We start from the raw sequence: 22,965 nt of genomic DNA, 5'->3' as shown, positions 1-22,965 counted from the left end.
TTCAGTGAACAACAGACAGATTGAATAGTGATGCTGCTATTTATCCATAATCTTCTTTTTACATACTAAACCAAAAATTTTCATTACATCATTATGTGCTTTGTATGAAACAAGTTGTTTAGTTTTCCTCAATAGGAAGTGTCCCAGGATTCCAGCAACATTTATGAAGAGTCTGAATCTCCCACCACAGGTTTTCAGTGTGTTCCTCTTCAAAGTACTCACAGGATGATCTAGGGTCAGGGATTTTCCTGGGATCTTCCATATATTCTATCTCACAGATTCAGGAAAGAAATTCAGCCAAGGGTCTCATGGCCAGACCAAATAGTCAAGGAAACCTAAGTCTTGGAATTTAGCATAAGAAGGCCTGTGTAGAAAGGGAAGGACTTTCTTATTAAAAGAAATATAGTGGTAAAACAATTAAGTGGCAGAGACAACAAATCAGTCTAACTACTGATTAGGATCTATAGAAAAATACTTTGAATTCAAGCAAGTCTCATTAGCATTTTAATTAAGTGATAATTTCTCAAATTTTCTGTGCAACAGCAATAAAAGTGGATCTTTCCATGTGGCAATGGTCAGAAATCTTGTAAGAAGCACATTGCTTGGGCTGGTTTTCAGCTCACTGAAGCTATACTATTTGCATAACCTGAGGATCCAATCTCTTTCATGGTCTTAAGTTCTTATACACATTAATACTCTTAGTCAAACTGAATGAAAGCTTCCCAATACTTTAAAAACCTATTCTGGAACAGGATGAAGAATACATATAAGACAGGTAGGACAAAACTAATCTGTGCAGAAAATACTTTTCACAAGGAAGAAAAAGTTGCTGTTTGAAACACATTTATTCATCATAAGCATTTTTATATCCTCTTATTCTAAATTCTTTATAATACACAATTTTTTCTTCTACACTTTCAGTGTGTAAGTCAGCAGAAACAACCCTTGTCTCATTTCTTTACTTGGCTGTAACTTGGAGTACATCCCATTCATCTGTCAATACAGATGTGGTCAAATCAACCAGTGCACCCTCGAGAGAATCAGCTGATCCCAAACCAGACATTAACTGAAAATTCTCCTGACTCCAATAACCGTATTTGCCTATAGTTCCCTTAACCATAGCACATCCTCAGAAACTTAGAATACCCTAGAATTTCAGATACCTACTTATATTTATCTGTTTTATTCTCCAACTAAGTCACACTCAAATTATATAATTCAGTTGCCCATACCACTACCAAGTGAGAGGTTATGAGATAACTGAACTGGCCTTAAGATGTTCTCCAGAAGGGCAGAAGTCTCCCTTAGGTTTATTATCACATATACCAGGCCTATACAAATAAATCAGCTACCTTAAAGCCCCTTAAATGTCAGCAGATGCTTATTTTTATAAAACTGAATCAACAACAAAAATAAAAGTCTGGTAGCAATGAGAAATTCAGGTCACAAAGTTACATGTCAGTATGTCACTGTAACCCAATAAACAGACTCTTTCCTATGAAGACAAATTAGGCTGTAGGATCATGAAGAGGTGACTGAGTTTGTTTCTGCAGTTGTCATGATTGCTGCTACTCAAGGCCTCTCTGCCCAGGCCTTTCTTGTGCAATCCAAAGTTAGCAATGTTAACATTTAAGTAATCAGTGATAGATCTGGGTTAACCTAGAAGAACATCTTTGAGATGTTCCTGCTGCTTCCTGCATTTCAGCTGGGACCTTCTGCAGTACCATTTCTTTCATAATTCTTTCATCAATGAGGTCTTTCACACACAGTAGCTAGTGACTGTCTTTTGTTTCTCTAAGATGAAAAGCTGAAATTTGAGAGGTTAAAGGCCCTGGGCAAGCTGTTAGTATGCATTTTCTGTTTTCAAATCACGCTAATATTATTATATTGCAGTATCAAGTAAGAAATAATTCAAACACCCTTCAACAACATACCACTGAATCTTCAAAAACTCAGTGGCACAAGTTTCAAGTGCCAAAATCCAAAATCCTCATCCAGTAAAGTCAGTGGCATGTTGTTTTTTTCCTCCTAGGGAAGAAAAGATGAGTCAGTCCTGCTGAGATATGAACATATGGCTCTAACAAACCTAGGTACTCAAAGCCTGGTGCTTAAGGCACTGTGATGATCCTGTAGGGCAGTGATACCATAATAACTTGTATTGCTTTCTAAGATTTTTTAGGGTGTTGTCTTTTGTCATCCTCTGCTAGCAAAACAGTCTATTGTCTTCAGCAAAAAAAAAGTATCACACAGTCTTGCATAATACACAGATTACCAGAAAAAGAACTGACGCAATTTAAAGATCTATGAAATGCATCCATTTGAGGACAAAATGGAGGAACAAATGGAAGAAACATTAAACATGTTTCTCCAATGAAAGATTAGTCAAATAAACAGATCATCATCTAAGATAAATACTTAATTCATGAGATAAAAATATTTTGTAGTATGTCCATGAGATTATTTATAATGTGATTTAGTTTGGGTCACAGAAGAAGACCTTGATACATACCTGAGGCACCAATAGAGAACACAAAGATATTTCAGGTATTTTTAAAATATGAACTATGATATATGCTTACTTTTAAAAGTCAGAAATAACACCATGTGCTTGAAAACAGGGAATTCTAGTTGAAGGTAGACAAACTCATCTTTATGTCCACACATTTATTTTCTTTTCACAGCATTTTCAGCCTTACCACAGGTACACTCTGCTCATTCTGTATTTTCTGCACTTCTGCCAGCAGATCTGACCCTGTCACACTTTGTACCCACTCTTTTGTAATCTATTGTAGCAGCTGGAACAGTGGCACTCCACAATCCATATTTCCTGAAGCAACTTATTTTGTCTCTCTTTGTTAGGTCTTTATTTCTTTTCAAATATCTTCTAAAATTTCAAATAGCAAATAAAATTTCAAATTTCAAATAGCAAACTCTCACAAAATGCTAGAACTAAGTATGTCTGGATTTCAAAAAAGAAATTGAACCACACCCAGATTTTGCAACTGATTACTACTCCTATTCAGGACTCCAGATCCTAAGCGCAGCATGTTTCAAGCCCCTTCATATATGCTGTATCTCACACCTCTTGTCACAACAACAGCTTTTAGCAGGATGTTCCCTTTCCATTTTAAAAGCAGAAAAATAAAATTAAGCCAGGCTTGTGCATTCTCTTCCACATTTTTATTCCCTCATATAGGTTTCAATAACAGATTCTATCACCCTACTAGCTTTCATTTTAACTTCCAACACCATGATATACCCACACTGATATTTCTACCCTAACCTCAAAATTGCACCATTGTTCTCCTATGCTCATCATATTTTAGGACAACTGGATAGCACATATTAACACATGTACTTGAGACATTTTGCCAACAGTAAGATTTGTAATAGCATATGGATTGATTAGCAATTAAAGAAAAAGATGAAATCTGAATTCTTGGTTTCAGCATTCCCAAACCGAGGAAACAGTCCCTAAATACTGTGACTCATTAACATGGTAAGAGATACATAGTTCAATTTTGAAGTGTATTTTTGTTTAAATACTCTGAGTTGATATTTGATTGAGAGAAAAGCAGCCCAGAAAGTATGTTTGGAGAATAATAGTGATCCATGGACTAAAAAGGATTGGTACTACCACCTTGAAGTACAAGGGTGTAGGATATATGCTATTCTCACCTGTTATTTTATCTCATTGAGGTAACCAGTGAGAACTGTATGGCACATAATTTATGAAAGTCAGCAGGTTGATCTTAGAGCATGTTTCCCATTACATTATAGACAAAAAACAGAAGTATAACCAATGTCTCGGGAATTGGGATATAAGCAGCTTCTGTTTGACAAAGGCCAGGTCCCAGGATGTTTTTAACTCCTACAGAAAACAAAGACCAGAGATATTCCTATGAAAAAGGTATTTTAAAAGGTATTATTTAGCCTTTTGCCGAATGTCACTTCTTTTACATAAAACTTCTATATAAAAACAGAAAAACTGTTCAGCATTCATATTCTCTGCTTTGGCCTTTGCTATTACACTGAGGTTATTATAAAATAAAGGTTAGGCACTTGCATCACACTGAGGTCTTTAATAATCTACCTTGAATACTGGTATGTTGCTTATCCCTTTCTTATGTCAAACTGCTCATTTTTCCCTTCCCATTTCACTCCAGGTGCTTACCCTATCTAGAGCACAAAATCTAGGGCCTCTGTTTTCCCAGTAATTCCAGGCATTCTCTTACTCTTAACTTAGTAACCTGCGGCAACAACACAGTTCTTTAAAAATGAAAAATTGCATTTTGCTCACACTGAAGTGGGTGGTAAAAGTCCTAGCTCTGGATTAAATAAAGAGGATAAGAATTAAACTGTATCGCCATCTATATGCACTCTTCTGTCTGAAGCTGATATAGTCCACACACTAGCTACATAAATCCACATAAATGCCAAAAGCTGAACCAAAACCTGCCCAATTACAACTGGTATCATATATCTTCATCCCAAGAGCAAACTCCATCACTTCAGGTAGCATCAGTTTTTTCAAGAGTTGCCCAAGGGACATTTCTGTCCAAAAGCCATTAACAGATTACTCTTGTACATACACAGCAAAAAAGAGCATTGGTATTCTTCACTGAAATCATAATCCTGTCCTAACCTCTCCCACTGGTGACAATTCTATTGCTCTTCCTATCTTAGACTTACAGCTTCCTATTGCCTTGGATTTTTTCATTCCCTTCTCCTATACTACAGATGACATCTTAATGATACCCTAGCCTCCATATTTCTTACCTTGACTAGAGTTCAGTCTTCCTTCACTACTCTAAGAAAGCTACTGTCAAGTCTTTTGCTCTGCCACTTTCTTACTACTAATTTTACTTTTCTGAATCCTTCATTTTACCATTACCAGGGCACCCTAAAGACAAAAATGACAAAACTAACAGCTGTCCGCTGTCTTTCTTTCTCTCCTCCTAAATCAATTGTATCTTTCTATCTTTTACCACACTGGCACCCACAGTATTCATCTGTCTTCTTTGCAGGTTCCACATAGTCTTCAGTAAAGTTCTGATTTCTTCATTCTCTTCTATTTGTTTTCCAAACTCTTCAAATTTTCCACTTTACTGTATTTGGCACTATTGTGCCTACACCATGTGCTTCCAGGAGCATCCTCCTGTTTGTCCAGTTTATATCCTCCTTCAGATATCTCATTTAAATAAAGTCCCTGCAGTGTTCTACAATCCATACTTACTAGGCACAGCAGAGTCTCAGTCTATCAGATGGGTGGGTAAGTAGCCAATATGACTTTGTGGCACAATTAGCACAAGGTCAGTAGCCTCTGACCATGGGTCACTGGCAGGGATCAGACCTACTTTTTCACACATTACATCTTCCCAGAACAGTTTTCATCTACTGAGCTAGTAACAACCAACTTGCTAGTGCAGAAAGATATTGTCTAACTCACAGTTGCATTCTACTCCTTTTTACATATCTCCTTGAAAACAGAGGACAGAAACAACATCTTTATTCTACTCATCTATGCCTTTCTAATCAAGTTTACCTTCTGCATTGGTCTCTTCAAACAAAAGAACAAAGAAAGGAGGTACTGCAGCAATTTGTAAAAATTCACCAGCAGCATCAGTTTAATTTGTACTGAGTACAGATGTTGAAGATTTTTCAAATAGTCATTAAGGGATGGTCCATTCCTGATACCTGCATGAAGGCATTTGAGACTCAGCTCATTGTCCCATACAAGGTGTCCAATGCTGCCTGAGGTCCCTCAGGTCTGAGAAATCCCAAGGCCAGTGACAAAGGACCTATGGAAGATTTGAGCTTCTCTAAAGCAGCAGCTGGGGAATATCAAAGGTGTTCAGATACTTCTAATGGGAAACCCAATTGACTTCAGTGTCTGTAAAGAAGCATAAATTATACTAGTTTCCTCTAGTTGCAAAATGCAGAGACAACCTTATTTCTTAATTGATGTGATCTGTATATGATGACAGGCTGTTTTGCTCCCTCCTAATTGTTTTAGCATTTAATTGCAATGCCTAAGCTCTTCTTTCAATAGCAGATTTTAGATTGCTCTAAACAAGTTAATTATATTTCACAACACCCATGTGCATTAGGGAAGTATTAATATTCCTGTTTTCCAGTCTAGGAAAAAGGGAAGACAAGAAAGGGTAAGTGGCTTCCTGAAGGTTAAACAGTTAGTCAGTAGGAAATTTGGAGAGGAACTCCAGATTCTCAACCACAGCTTGAATTTCCCACAGACCATTAAATCCCATGCTAAATGTAAATATGGTAATAAATACGTGATTTTAGAGTTTCAAACTGCAAACAGTGCATTTGTGAAAGGATGCAAGAACTTGAATGCAAACTTCAGAGTTCCAAAACTTTAGTGTTGAGGTAAACATTGAGCTGGATATCCAAAAGGCTCTGACAATCCATATCACTACAATGACAGCAGAAACTGCAGGCACAAAGGAACAAACAAGACTGGATTCCATTTGCTCCCTGCTACGAGCATCACAAGACATCCTTCCCTTGAAAAAGACATCTCACACTCACCCTAAAAGACAGTCACACTTGGGGATAATTTCTAAGCATATTTGAAACTGTCTCATCTATTTTTTTCCCCTACAAAGAAACATCAATTTTAAGCAGATAATTTTCAGGAAAAAGGTTGATATTGCTGGAATGTCCAGATGTCTCAGACAGGATAAGGGACACACTCTGTTTTAGGTACTATATAAAACTATATGTGCAAAGATGTTATGAGCTAATTCAAGCACAGAAAACAGGTGGGTGTAACAAACAGCAGGAGGACTGCAAGAAAGGAGAGATATGAACAAAAATTATGAGAATTGAAGTCTTCATATGCTGCTAAAAATCCAATATTATATCCTAGAAATGTACACCAAATGTGAGAAGCGACAATAAGAGATGGCAGATCAAATGTTTTCTGATTAAGTACATATATGCTGATTCCACCAGTAACACAGTGGAATTGTGCAAGCTTGTTTTTTAAAATGTAAGGCCAGGTACTGTGATATCCTTTACTCCTACTCAATATGTCCAGTGCTCCCTAAAACATTCTTGAAGTATCTGCTTGGGTTTTTTTTTAGTAATTTCTTACCTACCCTATTCATCCACTGAATATAAATTGCATGGGTTTTAATCAACATATATCAAATTCTAGGATATATTTCACATTGGATTGCAAGGCCAAGTTCCAATGACTTTTGTGATTTAGTTTGATCTGTTTCTTAAGGGGTTCATATAGTTTGTTTGCCTGATGTAGTATGGGAACTTCACTGTAGGAATTCAGACTTAACACTTCAAGATTTATGAAATATTTGGTTTATCTAGAAAATACACTCCACATTTACATGTAACACAGAGATATACTTTATGCCCAAGACACATGAAGATAATACACAACATGGTAAAATCACAGTTTCTTCTCCAAGCCCTGCTTGGACCAGTTTAATGGCTAGGAAATCAGTCTCCCATCACCTGTCTGTCAGACCATTCTTCATGTCAATTATTTTCTTTTAAACACCTTCTCTCCACAAAGTCTTTCTATGGTATATTGATCTTTGCTGATGCAAACTGAGAATACCAGTTCTATGCCAGAAGAGAGTCACCAGCAGCTCCTAATCTATTTATCTGTGTAAATATTTATAGTTTAGTCAGCATTATGGAGTTGAGCATTAATTCATTTCAATTACTATTATTCTGACCTGGGTTCAAACGAGCAATATCATCAATTCCAAGACAGCCATATCTCCAAAAAAAGATTCCCAACCTTTAGAAATGTGTATATTTTCTAGAAAATATTGCCTGGAATAATCAAGTCTAAACAGTCTTTGAGATGCCACAGCTCTCACTTATGTCCTTGGGCTGCTAGCTTGCTTGCCAGGAGCATCAGTTGATCCATTCCAAATACTGTTAGCCCAAGTTATCACAATTCCTACTAGACAAAAGTATGGAAACTGCATGTTCTCTGGCTGACAACTAGAACAGTGCACAGTCATAAAACACCCTCTGAAATGAGCCTGGTAATTAGAGTGTGAATGCTAACTGGACATGAGCTGTGTCTAACTTAGGACTCTTTGCATCCCTTCACCACCAACTTTCTACACGTTGATTGTTGTATCTGAGAAAAGATACTTCAGCTCTTCATTCCAGAGATGTCACATAGGATGCAAAACATAACATCATTCTTGTACGTGCAGAGAACTATATATAGAGACTATATATGTGATTGTAAATCAAATTCATTTTAGAGATTTTAGTTATTTCACATAGATCATTGCTTACATTTATATCTACATAAATATATTTTTGTTTCAAAAATAACAGAACTCTGATCTACTTTGTCTTCTACACACATAATTCTTTAGTGGAACTATGTGAGTACAATGTCAGTGCACTGTTCCTCTGTTGGTTAAAGAATTGGGACTTTGACAGCTTTTCCATGCCAAAATTGCCTTTTTTCCATTACACCAAATTTTATCTATTTTCTGAATCTCTTGGAGAATTAGAAAATAACTTTTTTTGCTTTGTTCTTGGCAATACATCAGCATCCTTTCTGTCTATCTAACAAAGTCAATACACTGAGGGGAAATAACTGGTAGGATTGTGAAGTTTTTATCAGGCAGAGAGGAAACCTGCTGGGTTTGGGGTCTTTTAACTGCTACAGTACTCTGTGGTTTTATCACATCAGTAAATTGTGGCCAACCACCTGTTGGATCCATATGCTTTAAAGCTGATTGCCAAGCAAAGGAGCTGCACACAGAATGAATGCCATCCATACATCCTCCTATGTGCCTTGTCAGAGAAAAAAAAAGCAGAGAGATTTTTGTATTAAAAGACATTTTGCAATTCATAAAATGGATTTAAATTAAGCTGCAGCAAACACACATTTAGAAAAGCACCTGGGTAGACCAAGTTTTCACCACAGAGTTTAGACCTTAAGATAAGGAATATACTGTCATTTAAATAATCAAATCTCTGTTAGCCCTACCATCCGTGTGTTCATTAGGAAGATGAGGGCAGAGGAGGCTGATGTTTCGATTTCAGCCTTCACCTAATTGAAGATGGACTAAGGCTTAAACTAAACCTGAATTGTGTGTACAGCAGATTGTTCTGCTGTATTCCTTCTATAACATGAGAAACTAATGTTTCTAATGTTTCATTTTGTAAATGTGAGGGTATGGAGGATGACAGGCAAATTGACCACTAAAACCAAACCTGTGGAATAAAGAGGAATAATCAAAGCCCGTGTTATCACTTCATAATTCCTGCAACCACTGCTATACAGCAAGTGGCTGCCAGCACTTCTGCTGCAAACCTGAGCAATGGCTTCAGGTTTTTCTGCTCCTGTACCAATGCACAGAAATATGACACACCAGTGTACAAATTACCAATAGAGTTTTTTCAGTCACTTCTGTAGGATGCAGATGAACCTCCTCCCCATGTCAGGCAAGGAGAGTATTTGACTATGGTTTATTTTTAAATACTACTTGGATCATCTTATTGAAAACCACTGCACTGGTGTAAATCTCATTCCACCATCACACAAACACATTCCCTAAGATTGAGTCCAAATGTACCTATGTAGTTAATCAAACTATCCACTTGGGCTGATCAGCTGTTAATAGGACACAGTAAAGAGTGTAAAGGTCCCTTTGGGCTCCCTCCTTTAATGTGTCATTTAATACCATCCAGACTAAAGGTCTGTCCACATTAAAGGTGATATTGCTGCGGCATTCTGCTCCTGCCAACAAACATGTGCCATCAAGGAGCCCTGAACAAGCACTCACATCTGTGTCCACTGCTGTACCACCCATTTAGCAGAGACAATGATCACTAGAAACAACAAAGGAGCCACTGATAAAACAAACAATGCTGTGAGCCAGAGATCACTGCCATGCCAGCCAAGTTTTTCTTGAAAATACTCAAGAAAAAGAGAGAGGGGGAGGCAAGAGAGATATCAAATACAAAACTGTAAAACTTACACCTAGAAGTGGTTTTAGCCATGCAGCCGCCCAACCCCGTATCTCAGTGGCATTTTCTAATGCACTGCTATAGGATTGAGCAAGAAAGACTGAGCAGTGCTCATGGCAAGCAAACATCCAACGCCTCCTCCCATTTGGAGTCACATAGTCTCCTACGAGTCAATAGACACAAGGAATAATAATAATTGTTATTACAGTAGTAATGATAGTAATAGAGAATCACCAACCTTGAGGATCCCAGTTCACCTGCTTTCTTGGAGTCTCAATTGGAAATTTCATTGCTTCCTTTTTGCAAAGGGAGTAAAAAGAATTAAATAAATTCCCAACCTTCCTGTCTGATGCTGCAGTCAAATTAATTTCAAATTATAGGGAGCCTGCGCTGTTTGACAGAGGGAAACTGGTGGTTGCCAAGGAAAGAAATACACAAATAAATCGAAGAAGGTGGGGAGGGGCGGGCAGGGGAGTGGAGTGGAGGGGTTGGCAGGCACCCCAGCACAGAGAGGGGTATAAGGGATGGACTGAGGACAGAAGAGAATCTGGAGGAGCAGGAACGGAGCAGACTGAGGTAGGCAGCGGGTCCAGGGTGCTGCTGGCTCCTGGGGAGGCTCCCGCAGCTGTTTTGCCCCGTCCACCTGCAGATGTCAGGGTGGCGGGGTCCCCGCCGCAGCGCGGCCCCTCTGCTGCGCCCACCCGAGGGGGACCCGGGCTGGAGAGAACGCAGGCTTGCAAGGATCGGGGAGTCGTCCAGCCCCCCACGCCCCCAGAGACACCTCCCACACGTGCACAAGCTCCCTAGCCTCAGCCATCCCCCAAAAATGAGCGCACCTCAGTTCAGCCCCGGGCACTAGAGGGGTAGCAAAAGTCAGCCATGGGGCGTGAGGCGCAGCAGCATGGCTGGGGCGAGGCTGGGGACCACCCCGGCTCAATGCAGCAGCAGCCTGGCTCGCCCAGGAGAGCGGAGCAGGAAGAAGAGAAGGAGGAGGAGGGAGCCACCCTATAGCTTTGGAGGGAATTCACAGAGCCCCTCTCTGCACTGGCATAAAAAGGGGGTGGGGAGAGCCTGCGAGTCCCTTTGTAAGAGGCAGTGGCGGGTGCCTAGGGAGGGGGCAGGCTCCGGCTGGTACTCACGAGGTATCCTTCCCGGGAGGGGAATGCAGCCTTGTTTGGCGGAGTTTGCAGCCGGAGACACGCTCGAATAAGCTACGAGCAGCAGTAGCGGCGGCGGCAGCACATGGCAGGAGTACGGCAGCATCCAGAGGCTCTGCAGCGCAGGGGGAGGGGAAGGGCAGGGGATCGTCCGAGCCCCCGCAGGCTCTGGGGACCAGGACCGACCGGGTACCCCCAAAGCCGGGGGACCCCGGCACCCCTTTCTGTCCCCGATCCGTACTGTGGACAGGGACAGACACTTTGCGTCGCGGCAACGCCTGGCACAGCGGGGCTGTGAGATGTGGCCAAGCTGCAGGGAGGGGGCAGGAGGCTGGAGGCCCCTCGAAACTGCCCTAAGCTGTCAGGGGCATTCGGGGAAACGAGGACACTTGTGCAATTACCAGGCACTTGCTTCTTTCCAGATCTGCATTCTCCCTCCTCTTCCTCATTCTCCAGGCTTTTCCTCAAACCCAAAACAGGCTAGTAACACCAGAAAGGTCTCCAGTTCCACTTACAATACATGCCCCAGCTCCCCTCCCTTAGCCAGGAAAACAAAACCCCAGCCCCTCTGGGGGCCTGAAGGAAAACTGTGCGAGGTTAACCCTGTCCTGCCTATTCTCTTCCACAGTGGAAATCAACTCTGTGTGTGAAGGGGATCATCTACGGGGGATGGTTTAGTGGACAGATCCACAAATCCTCATATATCATGGTCAGAGGCCCATACCAGAATCAGTCCAGAGGTCCATAGATCTTTCAAATTGTCAGGAAATGTGGTTGGGATCTAAACCTGGTGCCTGTGATAATTTGTGCCCTGCTTTTTTCCCTGTACTTTTTTTTCTGAACTGCCCTTTTTCTGTTTTTCTTTTCTATCTGTTGCTGGAGGTTAGCTCTGAGCTAACCTTGTAAGACCAAAAAGGAGAAATCTGCCCTGGTGAAGAAAAAAAAAAAAAACCAAACCCAAAGCAGTCCAAAATGTGTGACTGTCCTCAGGAAACTCTTACTGTGAAGATTGGCACACTCTTTTCACATCCACATTGTGAAACTTTTTCCTAGTCTTTGTTCAACCCTAAACAGGAAGAGGAAATCAGTACTGGGGAATCCACACTTTCATTTAGGGGTGGTGTGCAAGGTCCTGTAAAGCAGCATGTAGTTTGAAGAAACCAGATGGAAGTAATGCAGCAAGTTTTCTCGGGGGAGGTGCTAGGAGTCTCTCTTTCCCCTAATCTGTGCACCCCTGTGGCTCTTGCTTTGTGCTGTACAGGAGGAGGAGGGAGAGGCTGCTCTAAGGGAGGACATGGTGAGAATGATAATGAGCCTGCTCAGTCAGACTTGAATTTGAGATGATTGCAATGATGACATCAGTAGCAGAAGGTATTTCCTTTGCAAGCAAACCACGATGCATTCTGAACATACTTCGGGATTTCTGTTGATATTACTTCTGCAAACTGAGTGGGAATAAAAGTGAGGATAGGCTTTGCTAACTGTGCTGTGTAATTGCTTGAATGATGGTTACAGTAACCTAAAAGGCTTCAGAAGCTTTCTGAACCCCCAACAAGACCAGTTATCAAATATGTATCAATAAAGAGTAATTCATTTCTTTATATACACACATGTATAATATATATATATATGCGTGTAAATAACTTTTCCCCAGCATGCAAAAGTTTCCAGCTTACTGGCATCTTCCTCGTATATTACCAGGGAAAACCTAACATAAAGACAAATTGACAAATTTTACTCAACTGTGTCACCCTAACCCAAGCACTACCCTGTCCCTCTGCCATAACTATCAGCAGTTAACTGATGAAGTGTGTATTCTGCCACAAGACACCTGTTCACTGAGAACTCACCTAAGATAACCAAACTGAAGCAGTCCACTGATAAGCTGACATCATTAAATTCCTGCTAAGACATGCAAGAGTCTATAGTCTGGAGGTGAATTCTTCAGGTTTAGTACCAGAAACACATCCTGATTGTTACTGGCTAAAGAAGAGGAATTGTCATGAAAATGACATGATAGAGACATCTTACAATTGTCTGACTTACTGTAAAACTAAATAGATAATAATGACACAATGTCATATTCATGTTTCTTGTATTCCCTTAATGTTCCCATATTCCCAAAAAATGTCTGTAAGCTCTACATACTTGCTCTAGCTATATGACTGAAAAACCTTGTGGCAAATCAGTTGTGGTCTATCAGGTACATAAATGCATGACATCATATAATTGTTTTGCAAATTTTTTTAACCATATTATGATCATGGAAAACTTGCTCAATTATTTCAATGCCTCAAATCTTTAATTTTATTGACTGGACCGATTTATTCCTGAAGTAACTCATTTAAAATCAATGGGGTTACTCCAGAGATAAATTTGGCATCTTTCACTGACAGCACAGCTGCTGCATAGAAACATAACTATTATCTTATGCAAATAAAAGGCCTTTCACCCCTCAGTGATGTCATATTCTTATGACAGGGAGAACTGGTGCCTTGAAGCTATAGTGTTTCAAGCTGTTACTCTGTCAACTTTTATAAGCTAAGTGGATTCAGTAATGTTTAATGTTTAAATGAAAGATCACCAAGAAAAAGAAACCGATTTTAGTACCTGGATAAGAATTTTCAGGAAGTTCTTACTTCTCATTCAGGGTTTATTGTTCAGACTTAATGTTCTCAGAGCTGAAGACAGTTGAAAATCAGTGCCTTACAGGACAGGGACTGTGACAGTCACAACACACAAGAAAAAAGGCCTTTTATTACAAGCCATCTCATTGAAAAAAAGAATAAAATGCTAAGTGCCCTTTTACTGTTCATTAGTAATATGGCATGAGTGATTTGGAAGTGAATTTGATGTACTTCAAAGAAAGCCATAGAAAAACAGATTAATAAATACCTCTTACAGTTACTTAAATCTAGTGAGCAGGAATGGAAAAATGACTTGATCCTTGATAACAGATAGAAACAATCTGTAGCTTGTGTGTTCCATTTCTTAGATGCTCTGAAGAAATGAGATAGGGCTAGATGGAAGTCTAGACAGTCTTTGTGTCATCACTAACAATGCACTCATTTGAGTATATAACTATTCAGTTTATGGTTAACTATATAGTTGTTTGAAATCTGGTATTTCTAATTGTGAAGATTATTCTTCATTCACTTTATTGCCACAGGAATGCTGTTATTTACACTGAGACCAAGAGAGCAACTCAGGTGAATTGCATCCTATTCTTTATATTCTATTGACCCATTCTGCAGTAGTATTAACTTGGACATGATCCAATGCAGAATCCTTTTATAATTTCTTTATTTTCCAGGAAGGTTTCTGTCAAGGAGAACATTTAAAGCCTCCTCTTTAGGATAACCTGAAAACTTCTTGTTCAAATAGTTTTCAGAATGTTTAGTGTCATTAGGAATCAGAGAGTTAACTAAGAATCACGACTATGCAAGGAAAGGCAATGTGTTATTTTTATTGTCTTTTATTGCATGGAGTTTCTTATCACTTTTTAAGTTACATCATGCAGAGCCATGTTTTCCTTATTTCATGGATTAATCCTCAGAACAGAAAATTTACTCATTGGCAGAAATGGTTTCAGTGAAAACAGTGAATCTGCCTGAGGAAACTACACATCAGCAATAAACTGTACTGGGATGGTACCACAGCCTGTCTGCAGTTCCTTTGGCTAGTGACACTAAACAGAATACACTATGATTCTGCTTCTCACATCCTAACACATCAATCATCTAAGTGCCAAAAGAGGACAGAGGGTACTTGGTTCACAGTTTGTAATCATCTTCACCATTCTTGGCTCTTTTCTGGTACCCATTCCTCATTAGCCAGACTCCAGCTTTCAGACACCTTTTATATCAGTCCCTTTGTATGGCCAGCAGGGACTATAGTGTAGTAGTTCCCTCACTTTTTTCTTCTATTTGAAAAAGTACACGCACATTATTAGTGTATTAGTATATTGGAGGGGTTTTTTTTTGCCTTGTAAGAAAATATTAACTAAAGCTGCAGAGTACTGAGTCTGTCTGAACCCACTTACATCTGTTTCACATTAGTTTAATTTGACTTCAGTTCAATTACTCCTGCATCATACTCATGAGAGAATTACAATCTGGCTCTCAGTTTTTTCCATTATGTCCCTGAAGAATCCTCATAAGATCAAAGGCTGATATCTGACAAAAATAACAAGCCTGATTAATAAGAACAAGCCACCAAGTTCATTTTAAGCAGTACTATTCTCTTCCCAAGATTTCTTACTTGATAGATACATGAAACTCTATCTTAGCCAGTTGATAACTTTCCTCCATATTGAGCAGGAAATTTGGGAGTTAGTTTTGGAAGATCCCTCAATTTCTTTGCCATTAACGCCAGTAGCAGAGCTACGAAAGGAAGGGCGGTGGCAGGCGGCAGGAGCCAGCCTAGCCAGCTTTCAGAACCATGGACAGGGACAGCCTCTGCCACCCCGGCCGTCCGTCATCCACGGGTCCCACGGCGCCGGGGCTGGGAGCGCCCGGGTCTGGCTGGGGAGGGGAAACAGGGCTGTGAGCCCCGCTGGGCTTGAGCGTCCACGCCCCGTGGGAGAGTCCCGCCTGCCAAGGCAATGCAGTGAGAGTCCCGCCTGCCAAGGCAATGCAGTGCCAGTGCAGTGGCACTGTCACTTTGTGAAAGAACGCAGCAGCAGGCACGGAGGAAGAGTAGCACACAAAATATCCAGAAAGGGAAAATGAGAGGCAGCAGACGAAAGACGAGTCAATATCAGGAGCATAGTGACAGAAGTATGGGCAACCATGTTAGTGGTGAGGTCAGAAGGGAACAGGAAAACCCCAACACTTGAAATGCAAATGAAAGCTCAAAGAATAAATGGCTTTGATGTGAGAAGGGTAAGGATAAATAGGTGGGACAGACTCCCTAACTTGAATACAGAATGAGGGATAAATGAGTGGAAGAAATATATTAAACCAGACCTTCATATGCAAGGTGCAAAACTGCACTGCTTGAGTAGAAAGGAAAAGAAAATAGAGCCAACCCCACCACCGTTTTATGTATATGCTTGTTGCCCTAACGTTCCTTTGTTTAAAGCCTTCAGATATAAGAAATAAACCTACAAAGCTTTGCACTTAGAAGACACAGAGATCTTGGGCAAGAGTTCAGATTATTTTATGTGTTGCTGCCTAGCCTGCATATTTGCTTGATACTCAGCAGCTTGTTACTCAGTAGAACAAATGCAGCTACATGGAAGAACGATTATCTTGCACTCTGACCTTACCTCCCACAGACCTGTCAGTGGCCTCATCAGCCAGTGGGGCAGTATCAGGGGCCATCCACACCAAAGACATTAGTGTTGGTCTCAGAAGCATTGTCTTACAACCCATTTTGACTGAAAACTTCCACATTTCTTAGAATCAACTATTCCACTAACGGCAGCTGTTCCTTTCAGTGTTTTGCAATGCAATATATCATATCAGCAGCCTATTAAATGTGAGGATTAATGCAGCTATAGAACAGTTGAAGTAGGAAGGAACACTCTGCACAAACACCATTCACTGTGACCAGTCTTCCTATCGCTTTCAGTTGTGCTGAAAGTTGTGTATATTTCAGTTGTGTATATTTCTTTTCTACTCTCAACAGCAAGGGAAGAAAGAAGCTATCCTGAGCATTTGAAGGGCTGACTACAACTGTTGCATTAATCCTCATCACTTTTACAGTACTCAGAAGAGCTTTACTACTTTCTAAATTCAGTAACATATTTCTCACGTGGCTCAAGTAGTAAGAAGCAGTTCTCAAAATGTGAAAGCAATGGAATTGAGATTGGAGTTGTGGCATAAGGAATGAGATGAGACTTTCTATTGAGTTTCACTCCCAACACTGCCCCACATTTTTCCTCAACCTTTTAGTCCAGGAGATGCATTTTTTCAGCCAGATGTAGAACTTTTGCAGTCACTAGTTTAGCCATTGTTCAGAAGGTTAACACTGGGATTTGCCTGTGTCCCTTTATCTGCACACCATTGCCACCTTCAGTGCAGGAGGTCTCAGGGGAAAATTACTTTGAAACAGGATGATATTTCAAGCAAAATCAAATCAACAAATTATTATTCTGTTGTAGGAAGAGTGAGGGCTGTGTTCTGAGTGTAAGTTAGAAACCATCAATATTAATACTAGGAACAGTGTGTCAGGCAGTATAACAATCATGAAATCAGCTCATGACTGTCTAAATATACTCACAAGTAAAAAGCTATTTCTGCATTTCTGAAGATGCATAGTCTAACAGTGGGTGCATCCCAATTTGAGTTTCTACACAAATTGTGCATACACATGCATCTATAGTCACAAAAAAAAAAATCCCAAAACCAACCAACCAACCAACCAACCAACCAGAAAACCCCCAGTACAAATCCATGAGGGGAATCTAGTGGATTTGGCAAAAAGAGAGCACTAAAAAGATTAGATTCATCCTAATACATAATGTCACCTTCTAGAACAACTACCATTCTCCATTTCATTAACTCTTTCATAGTATTTTGTGGGAGAAGATGTAGTGGAATTACTACAGTTTAGATGCAACATGGCAAGAGAATGTGGTGTTATTCACACATGGCATATTCTCAGCAAAGTGAGAACCTCACTGTGAATCAACCCATAGGCAGTGACTTCTCACAGTCAGCAGATCTGCTACAGCCTACAGACCAAGAGGTGACATGCATTTCATTCAGCTACCCATCTAAAGAAATATGTCACTGTATATAATTATAATAATGTTCTGGATCATTTGTATTCTAGTAATATAAAGGCAAAAAAGAGTTTATGTGATTTGAAAACTATAATATATCTTTGAAGATAATATATCTTCATGTTGAAGAATGGGAAAATGTAATGTATATTAATTTCCTAAGCTAACATTTGCAGGTCATCTGCAAGCAGCCTCCTTTATACATTTACATTTTGAATGAACACTTCCTTCAAGCCTTTTATGGAGTAATTCAGGAATGCACCCATACAACTCTAAACCAGCTGCAGTTACTTCTATATGTAATGCATAGAAAAGCCTTGAGATCTTCTGCTTGAAGGGAACAATATCTATTTTTACATCTTTACATTGTATTTCTCTATAAAGCTCACACTTAGTAATTATAATCTGCCTTTTTACTATATAAACCAATGTGATCTAGGCAATATCTAGCTCCCAGAGACTTAACATTATTGAACAGTCAGATCAAAATTGCTTGTATTGCAAAAGGCACGTACAACTCTGATGAGCAGTCTGAAAGCACTCTGGATATTTTTTTCCCCTTCTTTTTTCATTATCTCAAAGAAACAGTTACACAAGTTCCCAAAGGTATTTAGGCAAGCAGCTCTGAGTCAATGACAGTTAGGCAGGCATCTAAATATCTTGCAGATCTCTTAAGCACACATCACCTGATATATCAGTACTGTAACCATGCTGGTGGAAATAAAGAAGGAAAGAATTTAGTATAGTATTCTATTGGCCAGCATTTTGATTAAAGAAAGGTGATGGAATGAAGGCTCTGTCACCATCATAATTCTCTATATACATAAAGTTGTAATGATGGACTCCATTGTCAATGAGTTCAGAAGCAGTGCACAGGTGTATATTTATGGCACAAGTTTTCTGAATGCTGAATTGGAACTCAGAGAAGCTGTGGCTGTAAAACTATTTGAATAAATTGGACTCAACTAACATTAGATGCTGCTAAATATATAAAGAGGCATAGAATTTTGCTATTACAGGTCCTTGTTAGATAGATCAATAATTTGTCATTGCCAGTGCCTGTATACACTATTTCAAGTAGAAAAATAATGCAACTAACTTTATTTTCTTTAGCATCTTCCAGCTCAGTATCTGAAAACAGTCCACTAGCTAAAGTGAATAATGAAAACCCTTTAGAATAAATATTATTATAGCCATTTACAGATTATGTAATTGCTATATGGAATGGTCTAGCACCTCATCTAATTTCATGTGAATTCTCAGTACAGTGAAAAGTGAAAATGAGGTTTTACAAAACACAACCACTTAATCAGAAAAAAGGGGTAATTTTATGACCTAGAAACCCAGACTGGTATACTGAGAAACACTATTGTTAAAGAAATAGTATAAAACCCAAGACATACACAAAACTGTAATTATCATTTTGCTTGATAATATTATACCTATTATTCCAGCAATTTAGACAATACTAAATCTTTGCATAAAACCACTCTCTCCCTCAATTACCACAAATCTCTATAAATTATACATGCTGGCAACTTCATATCACTTTCTGGCAGTATAGCATCATCTTTTAATTATAATAAATATCTCATTCTTGATTTAACAGTCCAAAAGGAATAAATCACAAAGGCTCTTCAATTTTTTGTTTTGTGTAAGAACAGAAATTTATACCTGTCAATTTAACCTCATGCCTCAGCATCCTTTTTCTGACTCCCATAATGCTCTTTGTGTTTTTGATTTTCATTTCATCATCTTGAGAAGCAGTGGTCAAAACTGAATTAAACACAGGTATTAAATACCTATTTCAACTTCATCTAATTAGAAATCAAACTTTTTTTGCACTATGCTCAGTGCTTTTAAACATAATATTGCTTCTCTCATAACTGGGTAAAGGCATTCACTCAAGGTAAACTACAGAAATGCTGGAAACCTATTGCTTGCCCATTTCTTGTAGGAAATTGTCAGAAACACTGAAAGCAGTAATCACTTAAGTTGTGACTAAAGCTCTAAAACAAATGAGGCGATATTTAGTATTTGTCTTTTAAACATATTTTTTTCATTTTCAGAGTTGTAGCATATTCATGGCACATAGAACATCATTCTGCTTCACTGACTTGGGATGGATATTTAAACAAGTGGGTTTGTTTTTTGTTTTTTGTTTTTTTTTTTTGGTTATGCAATAAACACAAACCAACAGATTTTGAGATACAGGGACCAGGACTTTGTGCATGAATATTCTCTAAGATTGTAGCTCTTTGTCATAAAGTTTTCCAAAATGAGTAATATTTCAGTTTTGGCTTTAGGGATGATGTAATTAAAACAAACACATAGTGGTAGGAGGAAATCCAGCTGTTGCAACCATTGGATACATAACAGTCTGCCAGCTGATACCATCTTTAGAGCTGGAGAGGCTGCCATGGGAACTGACAAGAGTAAGCCAATACAGCTATACATTTTATTATATGACAAATGAGTTTTCAAATCAGTAACACTGCAGCAGTCATAACACAGAAAACATGAGTTAGTTACCCGTAATGTATTCTTCAAAATCTTCTGGAATTCAACAGAAATGGCCAGTCAAATATTCAAATGAAAATTACCAGCATTGCCCACTCCCCCCCCCCCGCCCAAGAAAACTCTTACTTTATTTTAACTTTAATTTTAAATCAAACATTTTTAATAGGCTCTAAAGTCTTACAAGGAACCTTGCATTCAATTCCATTTTATTTTGATATTGAGTGCTTTTTTTAATATGTTATCTTCCTTGTCAGACATTTTATTCCACCTCAAAAATTGCTAATGTCACTAAGACCAAGAATAACTAGGGCTACTTAAAACTTGCATTAAGCTTTAATCAGTCAAGCAACTTGTGTCTTAAATTGCTATCTCTTAAACCCCTTTTCTTATGAGATTTGATTAGAACACATAGTTTAGAATGAAATTAGTACACCTGCAGTAAAGTGAACAGAAATTCTTTTCCCATGACTTTCACTGAGGTAGAAAGAACCTCCTAATATTTTCTAATCCATGGTATTAATGTATAATTCACTGGATACTTACTGAAGAGTCTGTTGCCTTATGGTTGTCCGGTGTTTGAGCCCTTCACAGATGAAGGGCTATGTCCTTATCTATCAGACATAGCATTATGAAGTTTCATAACACAATGAAGATTCTCCAGACATCCTTCCATAGTTTTGAACAAACTGAAAAGAGAAAACCTGGGAGAGAAACGTGGCTTGCCCAAACAAAACAACCAAGCTCAAGGGGATACTACATAGCTGGAAAGCTCTGAACACAGTATAGTTTAGAAAGGAGGAAAATTATCCAGGTAGGGAGAGGCCTGTTGGTTTGACCTCAGCACTCCTCAAGGATATGTTTCAAAGAAAGCAAAAACAAAGGACTTGCAGAAATAATCAGTAAATGCAATAAAACCCAATAGGTTTATTAATCAAATAGAACCTGAGGGGATTTTAGATGCACTTAGCTAAAAGGGAGACAAAACATGTTTTCTTGATAGGTAAACTACAAGGATTGAAGTTATTAGTGATGATCCTAGAAAAACAATCCTGAAAAACTTTTGATACTGTCATAGTACATTCTCTAAAATAGCTAGTTGTGCAAATAACAGGATGTGGGAATGACAGAAACTGGAAGGTATTGCCAGTATTGAAGAGTAATTACTAATACTGCAGATTTGTGTGGAACAAATTAGAAAACAATTGGTATTAGCAGCACCAAGTGTAGAGGCATGCCTTGGAAGAGAAAGAAGAACTGTTGTTATGGAAAGCAGATGACACAGGAAGAATGAGACATAGGTGTGGTGTTATATTTTAGTCAAATGGTATGCTCTGTCTCAGCCCTCAAAAATGTATGGTTTATTCCAAGCCTGTGCTCCTCCCCTGAGGTATCATGTGTCTGTAATCCCACTGGCCCAAATGCTGTTCCGCGCCCACTTTGAATCTCCCTGTTAAGTGTCCCGGGGACGGGGCGCTCGCTCTCTCTGAGCCGGCTCTCGTGGCCGGAGCTCTCTCGGCCCCTCTCTCCCCTCCCCTTTCCCCCCTCACTCCCCCTTCCTCCCCCCCTCAGAAACCATGCTGCTCCCGGGGGTAGGGCCCCCAATCCCTCATCTCATGAGCACCCTCAGAAGCCGTGGGGAGTCTCCTTGACTGCCCACTGCTACCAGTGAATCCATAGCTTAGGGGGGCCCTCCAGGGACACCCCAGGGGGTTCCCCCCAAATGCGCTGCGACACATAGGAATATTAAATGAGCATGGAAAGCCTTAGAAAATAAAATTTATATCAACTAGGTTGAAATTTCTAGCACAGATCTTACTAGAACATATGAAGGAAAACATGAACTGGGGGAATGGGAATGCTAACTTCTGAAAAGTGAACAGAAGAGCGTGAGACTAATTCCACCTAAGACTAATACACAACAATAACTGCATATGCACTGATCAGGAATATAAAGGTTTAGTATTCCTCTATGGAACTGAATTTTTGAGCAAACTTCTAAAGAGGGCTGCAAGAAGAAATACATGCAACTTTTAAGACAAAGATTAAACAGCTTATGGAAGATATTTACATGATAATGTTGTCTTTTATTAAATAAACCATTATAACACATAAGACTTTCCATCCTAATTGTGTTTTTCTTTCTTTCTATATTGTATAACTGATTTGCTTACTCAGACTAAATTCAACTTCTCATAGTCTTATGTGGAACTGCTAGACTCCACTACAGAGTGGATATGTTAAACTCTGGATATGTTAAATGATGTTTAATATTAAAAATCACAGGCCCTACTAGCTTCTGTGACACTACCTTAGGCATAAATATTATTCCATGTATAGGTCTCATCCATGCAATGTAATCTGTAGTTCTGATATTTATTATTCAAAGGATAGATGTAATTTCTGTTCCTATGCACTAACTCTAAATGCTTCCATTTTTACTACCAACTATGAATTAAGGTGATTCAGACTGCAACCTACTGAGACACCCAAATTGCTGAACACAAGGTCACACATGTCACTGACAAAGTTATAAATAGACCTTGAAGCATCCTGGCCCTTGGG

General features: G+C 39.2%; 1 long non-coding RNA gene across 1 annotated transcript in view; it reads left to right on the top strand.

Moving 5' to 3' along the window:
- LOC128790154 (uncharacterized) overlaps window positions 1-22,965 on the top strand; it is a 33,690-nt gene that overhangs the window by 8,613 nt on the left and 2,112 nt on the right. The window lies entirely within an intron of this gene.

This window comes from Vidua chalybeata, chromosome 6 (assembly GCF_026979565.1).
Source record: "Vidua chalybeata isolate OUT-0048 chromosome 6, bVidCha1 merged haplotype, whole genome shotgun sequence".
In the NCBI taxonomy this organism is placed as follows: Eukaryota; Metazoa; Chordata; class Aves; order Passeriformes; family Viduidae; genus Vidua; species Vidua chalybeata.
Note: the sequence above shows the minus strand (reverse complement) of the source record. Positions and strands in the feature narration are given on the sequence as shown.